Here is a 6,924-nt window from a genome sequence, read left to right as displayed (position 1 = left end):
ATTAATTTTAAAGTGAATCAAATGAAAAAAAGTTGCTTAAATTTTTAATATAGGCAAGTAACGAATTCTAAAATAATTTGTGTGAGAGTAAACAAATTGTTATTCCTTCCGTTTAAAAATACAAGGCATTTTTTGAGAAGTTGAATGTTAAAAAATATAAGGCATTTTTAATCTTTTGAGATGTAATCATTATCTTTTTTTTTTCTAAAAGTGCTCCTATTGTTAAATGACTTTATATTTATTTTGAAATATTTAATAGGAGTAGATATAAAAAAAATAGAATTAGTTTGAAAGTAGGTAATAACTTTATTGAGAGATAATATTCGGTTAAAAATGTCTTACATATTTGAAGGGAAGAGTATTTATATTTATAATATATAAAGGATAATATATTTTGAAATAAAACAAGTTGTTTATACAGTATCCAAGAACAATTTCTCAAATAAAAAAAATATTGTGTTTCGGTTGGGGGGAAAAGGTAGATAATGAAGATTGTAATGATTTTGATTAAAAATAAAATGGAAAAATGAGGTTAACATTTTTAATTATCTCCTTACTATTTTCTCTTACATCTTTATCTTATATTTTTTCTATAAAACTTTTACAGCTCTAACTAGTTAATCTTTTTTAACCGGTTTTCCTCCTCTTGATTTCTTTCCGTTTCCCTTGAATCACATAGAGAATTAATTGCCATATAAATATTTAGAAATAATTGAAAATGGGTGCATATTTTAGAACACCTACACAGGTGAGAGAATATAGTTGCTTTTAGGATTTTGAAACTGATAGACACACATGCGACTCTTAAATGATTTCAAGCACTGATACATGAGCTGTAGAAAAGAGCGCAGCAAGAAAACTGATATAAAGAAGGCAAAATGATTAGCAAAGATATTAGTACCTGGAGAAGGCGATCATTCGAAAGGGGTAGACCATGACAAAAATCCTCAAGACTTGGCACTTGTTCCAAAGTTAGGTTCCTCAAGTTGGGTAACACATTCTCCGAAACATCATTCCAATTTATGGCTACTGAAAATGAGCATTTTAGCTTGCTACCTCTCTTAACTTTAAGCCATCTCAGATTTGGGAAAAAGCATACTTGTGGGGATTGAGCATCTAGTGGGCCTTGATGCTGCTCTCCTGTGTCTATGCCACACATTATTTCCTCCAATCCATTGCAATCTGATATTTGAAGACGTTCCAACAATTGCATTCTTCTTAGAATTACAGGAGAGAAAATAGTGTTAATTCTAATATTTCAATTCATATATGATTGAATACGATAATGTCACACCTGAAAAAATGTGACGCGGACAGCACGTGAGCGGAGGTTTCGGCCTTCACAGCAGGAACCGGACGAAATGAGGAGTCGTCACTGAGATTTTGAGGTAAATCTTGGAAAACTAATTAATAGAGGATAAGGGTGGTCTGCGAAATCAGAAAGTAGGTTCGGGAGTCGGTTGAGTATGGGGAAGGTGTTAGGCACCCCACAACACCCGTTCATCAGAACGGTTACCTGAAATTTATTGTGCTCTATTAATATAGTTTTATAATTATTTTAATTATTCTTTTTATATTCATGTGTTTAAAAAATGATAAGAATTAAGTGAAAAATATTTATTTATTTACGAGGGAGGACTTAACTCAGAATCCGACTCTGAGGCCTACGTACCCTACGATGGGAATCAAAGTTCATCTAATTCGAGCTTAAAAATTGTTGGTGAAAATATTTTTTGAAGATAAATTAATTGAAACTAATTCACCATTTTGCAAATAAAATAATTTCTAAAATTTTGATATGTGTGTTTTAAATTGTAAAAAGTAATTTAATTTCAATTATTTTCTCAATTTTTGAATTTTTAGAATAAAGAAAAAAAGGAGTTTAAAATTATTTTTCTTTTATGTCTTATGATTGAGAATTTTAACTGTTATACCTATAGAGTCTTATTAGTTCATACGGTAATACAATTGTTCTAAATATCTACGGAGATTTTGAAATCTTACACAATAAAAGAATTTAGCAATTTATTTATATTTTTAAGTGTTAGTAATCATTTGTTTAAGTATGTATATATTATTATAAATATTATGTTATGGATGTCCATAAGTCATAACCCTTAAGATTCATTTATCCTTAATGTTTTCATGAATGGCATGGAAGGAGTTTCTAATATTAATAACTTATAACCTTCAAATATTATATAATACACCATTATAGGCTTCATTATATTTTTGTAACATTAGGGTAGGACTTGAATGGTTGAAGGCCTATAAATAGAGGTCATGTTCAAAGCATATGTACACTAATGAATAATAATTCTCCTCCATTGTTTTCTCTCCATTTTTGCATTATCTTATCCTTCTCTACTCTTCATATTAACTATATTTTACAACACGTTATCAACATGAATTGGCTTTGAAAATAAGGTATGAGCTTTTAGTTAGATTAATGTGTTCTTATATTATATATATAACTATATTTTATATTATTGTTTTATTAACATTCATGGTTATATTGTTCTTATATTTTATTGTTTTATTTTCCTATCATTTCATTTTCTTAGTTATGAAGTAATTTTAAATTTTCTCCATTTTATTCATTTGAAAATAATCATGTGATTAGTGATTTAATTTAATCAAGTCTCATTTGACATCCATTGCTTTATTTTTATTATTTGTTGTTATATATTTTTTATGAAGATTGATATACTTATTTTTCTTTCTTTATATTTATGTATTTGATGTCATCATCATCATCATCATTATCACCATCATCATCATCATCATCATCATCATCATCATCATCATCATCATCATCATTATTATTCATTTCTTTATTATTTATTTATTTATTATTTTTATTATTATATTGGTCTTCCATTAAATTAATACTATATATACATGTTATACATTTTGTGCTTGTTTATGTGTATATATTGATCAATTTATGTTGTTAATATAATTTGTTTTATCCATCAATTTATTTACTTTACTGCATTTCTTTATATTTATTATGCTTTATTTGTTTTGTAAGTTTGGTTATTTATATTTGTGTTTTTTTTATATGATGCCACTTTTTATTGTGTTTTATTATAAATTATATTTTAGCATGTGTGTGTGAAATATTTTTTTACTATAATATTTATTTATTATGCTTTATTTATTAATTTTGTATAATTCTAATTGTTATTATTATTTTAGTTTGAATCATGACAAATCTTACCAAACTTGAATTTATGGCTCTTGATATTATGGGAAAGAATTATCTATCATGGGTGCTAGATGCTGAAATTCACCTAGACGCCAAAGGTCTATGAAACGCAATTTTACCTAGAAATCAAGCAAGTAGTCAAGATAAGGCCAAAACAATGATATTCCTTCGTCATCATCTTCATGAAGGGTTAAAAGCTGAGTACCTTACAGTAAAAGATCCACTAGAATTGTGGATTAACCTAAAAGAAAGATATGACCACCAAAAAACAGTAATTTTACCTAAAGCCCGATATAAATGGATGCATTTAAGGTTGCAAGATTTTAAAACTGTAAGTGAATATAATTCAGTAGTTTTTAAAATAAGTTCTCAATTGAAATTATGTGGTGAGAAAATCAATGATGAGGACTTATTAGAGAAGACATTTTCAACTTTTCATGCTTCAAATGTGCTCCTGTAGTAGCAATATCATGAAAAGGATTTTAAAAGTATTCTGAATTATTTTCTTGTCTGCTTGTGGCTGAATAAAATAATGAGCTGCTGATGAAAAATCATGAAGTCTGTCCTACTGGATCAGCTCCATTCCCTAAAGCGAATGTGACTATACATAGAAATTACCGTGGTCGAGGTTGTGGTCGTGGCTATGGCTGTAAATGTGGTCGTGGCAGGGGACATGCTAATTACCATTATAATAGTGGTGGTGGTACTAGTTATAATCCTAATTCTCACCAAAAGAAGAAAAATAATGAAAGGCAAAAAAGAGATAAGAGCGGCCCTTCAAAAGTTGTTGAAAATCAATGTTATCGGTGTGGTATGAAGGGGGCATTGGTCACGTACCTGTCGCACGCCTGAGCATCTAGCAAAGCTTTATCAAGCCTTCATCAAAAGAAATTCAAATAATGTGGAATCAAAATGATGATGTTGAGGCACATTTTGCATACAAAAATGATAATATCAATGAGTTGGGTGATATTAATAGCCTTGATGCTATGGCACACTTGGAGGTGGCTAATTTCTTTGAAAATCAAGATTAGACAAGTTTGATTGAAAAATAATTAGAATAATTTGGATTATGTTTCATTTATGTTTCTTGTTTTTCTTGTAATTTAGGTTATGTTTCATTTAGCTTTCTTGTTTTCTTGTAATAAAAGCATTATTACTATGAATAAATTTTATTTTATTAAGTATTTATTTTAATTCATTCTCTTTCTTTTGTTGAAGAATATGGATATTTCCTTTTCTTTCATTGGACACAAGAATAAAGATATATGTCTCGTGGATAGTGCTACAATGCATACCATACTTAAAAATAAAAAATATTTTACTTGTTTAACAATAAGAGATGAAAGCGTTAATACCATAGCGGATAATACTAAATTAATCGATGGCTCCAGAAGAGTAATTATAATATTACCCGAAGGAACAAAAATTATTATAAATGACACATTATATTCATTTAAGTCTCAAAAAAATTTATTAAGCTTTAAAGATATCCACCAAAATGAGTATCATATTGAGACTATAAATGAGAAAGATATTGAATACCTACATATTACAAATTTTAGATCTGAAAAGAAATGTGTCCTAGAGAAATTATCCACTTTATCTTCTGGTTTGCACTACACAACTATTAGTACAGTTGAAATAAATGCAATAGTCAATAAAAAGTTTACCAATCAAGATACATTTATTCTTTGGCATGATCGATTAGGCCATCCCGATTTAACTATGATGTAAAGAATTATTGAAAATTCACATGGACATCCATTGAAGAACCAAAAGATTCTTCAATTTAAGGATTTTTCATGTGCTGCTTGTTCTCAAGGAAAATTAATTAAAAGACCTTCAATTGTGAAAGCGGGAATTGAATCTCCTACTTTTCTTAAACGTATCCAAGGGGATATATATGGACTTATCTATCCACCATGTGGACCATTCAGATATTTTATAGTTTTAATAGATGCATCTACAAGATGGTCATATATGTGTTTGTGATCAACACGTAATTTAGCATTTGTTAAATTACTTGCCCAGATAATTCGATTAAGAGCACAGTTTCCAGATTATGCAATTAAGACAATGCAAGTGAATTTTCATCGCAAATTTTTTATGAATATTGTATATCAACTGGAATAACAGTTGAAAAATTTGTTGCTCATGTCCACACTCAAAATGGTTTAGCAAAATCATTCATTAAACGCCTCCAATTAATAGCTAGACCAATGTTCTTAAGAACAAAACTTCCTATTTTCACATGGGGACATGCGATTTTGCATGCAATAGCACTTGTGCGCATCAGGCTAACAAGTTATCATAAATTTTCTCTGTTACAATTGGCTTTTGGTCAAGAGCCAAATATTTCCCATCTTAGAATTTTTGGATCTGCAGTGTTTGTTCTTATTACTCCACCACAACACACAGAGATAGGACCTCAAAGAAGGTTGGGAATATATGTTGGTTTTGAATCTTCTTCTATAATCAAGTATTTAGAACCATTAACTGGAGATTTATTCACGGCACATTTTGACAATTGCCATTTTGATGAAACAATTTTCCCAACATTAGGGGGAGAAAATAAGTAGTTGGAGAAAGAAATTACATGGAATGAATTATCATTATCTCATATAGATCCTCGTATAAAGAAATGTGAACTTGAAGTTAAAAGAATAATTCATCGACAAAATCTTGCAAATCAATTGCCAAATGCATTTACTGACCTTAAAAGAATTACCAAATCTCATATTCCAGCTAAAAATGTTCTTATTAGAATTGATGTCCCAATAGGACAATTAGAAAGTGCAAATGAATCTAAGCCACGTCTGAAATGTGGTAGACCAATTAGTTCCAAAGATAAAATTCCTAGAAAGAAAAAAGGAACACAAAATAAAGATGGCATTATAGAGGAGGCTGGTACTCTAGAAGAGTACGGAGACATAACAAATCAAAATACTCTAGAAGAGGTCCAGGTACCTAAAGATTATAAAGAGATCTTAATAAGTTATGTCACTATAGGAAAAAGATGGAACCAGAAAAATATAGTCGTTGACGACATATTTTCATATAATGTTGCTGTGAAAATAATGAATCAAAATGAGGATCTAGAACCAAAATCGATTGAAGAATGTAGATATAAAAATGATTGGCCAAAATGGAAAGATGTAATTCAAGCATAATTAAATTCATTTTCAAAATGTGAAGTTTTTGGACCTCTAGTCCAAATACCTAATGGTGTAAAGTCAGTTGGATATAGATAGGTATTTGTGCAAAAACAAAATGAAAAAAATGAAGTCATTAGATATAAAGCAAGACTAGTAGCACAAGGATTTTAGCAAAAACATGGTATTGATTATGAAGAGACATATTCTCCTGTGGTGGATGCAATCACGTTAAGACATCTAATTAGTGTGGCAATACATAGAAAACTTGATATGCGCCTAATGGATATTGTTATAGCATATCTATATAGCTCTTTAGATACAGAAATTTTCATGAAGATCTCTGAAGGATTCAAATTGCTAGAAGCATGTAAAGATTCTTGAGAAAAATATGCAATTCGTTTGTATAAATCTTTATATGGATTGAAACAATCTAGAAGGATGTGGTATAATCGTCTTAGTGAATATTTATTGAATGAAGGTTATAAAAATGATCCAATCTCTCCATGTGTTTTTATAAAAAGAAATGGGTTAGAGTTTGTTATAATTGCTGTCTAT

The sequence above is a fragment of the Prosopis cineraria genome, unplaced genomic scaffold, assembly GCF_029017545.1.
Source record: "Prosopis cineraria cultivar Desert tree isolate PC_DT_omini unplaced genomic scaffold, ASM2901754v1 PC2, whole genome shotgun sequence".
Taxonomy (NCBI): domain Eukaryota; kingdom Viridiplantae; phylum Streptophyta; class Magnoliopsida; order Fabales; family Fabaceae; genus Prosopis; species Prosopis cineraria.
Note: the sequence above shows the minus strand (reverse complement) of the source record.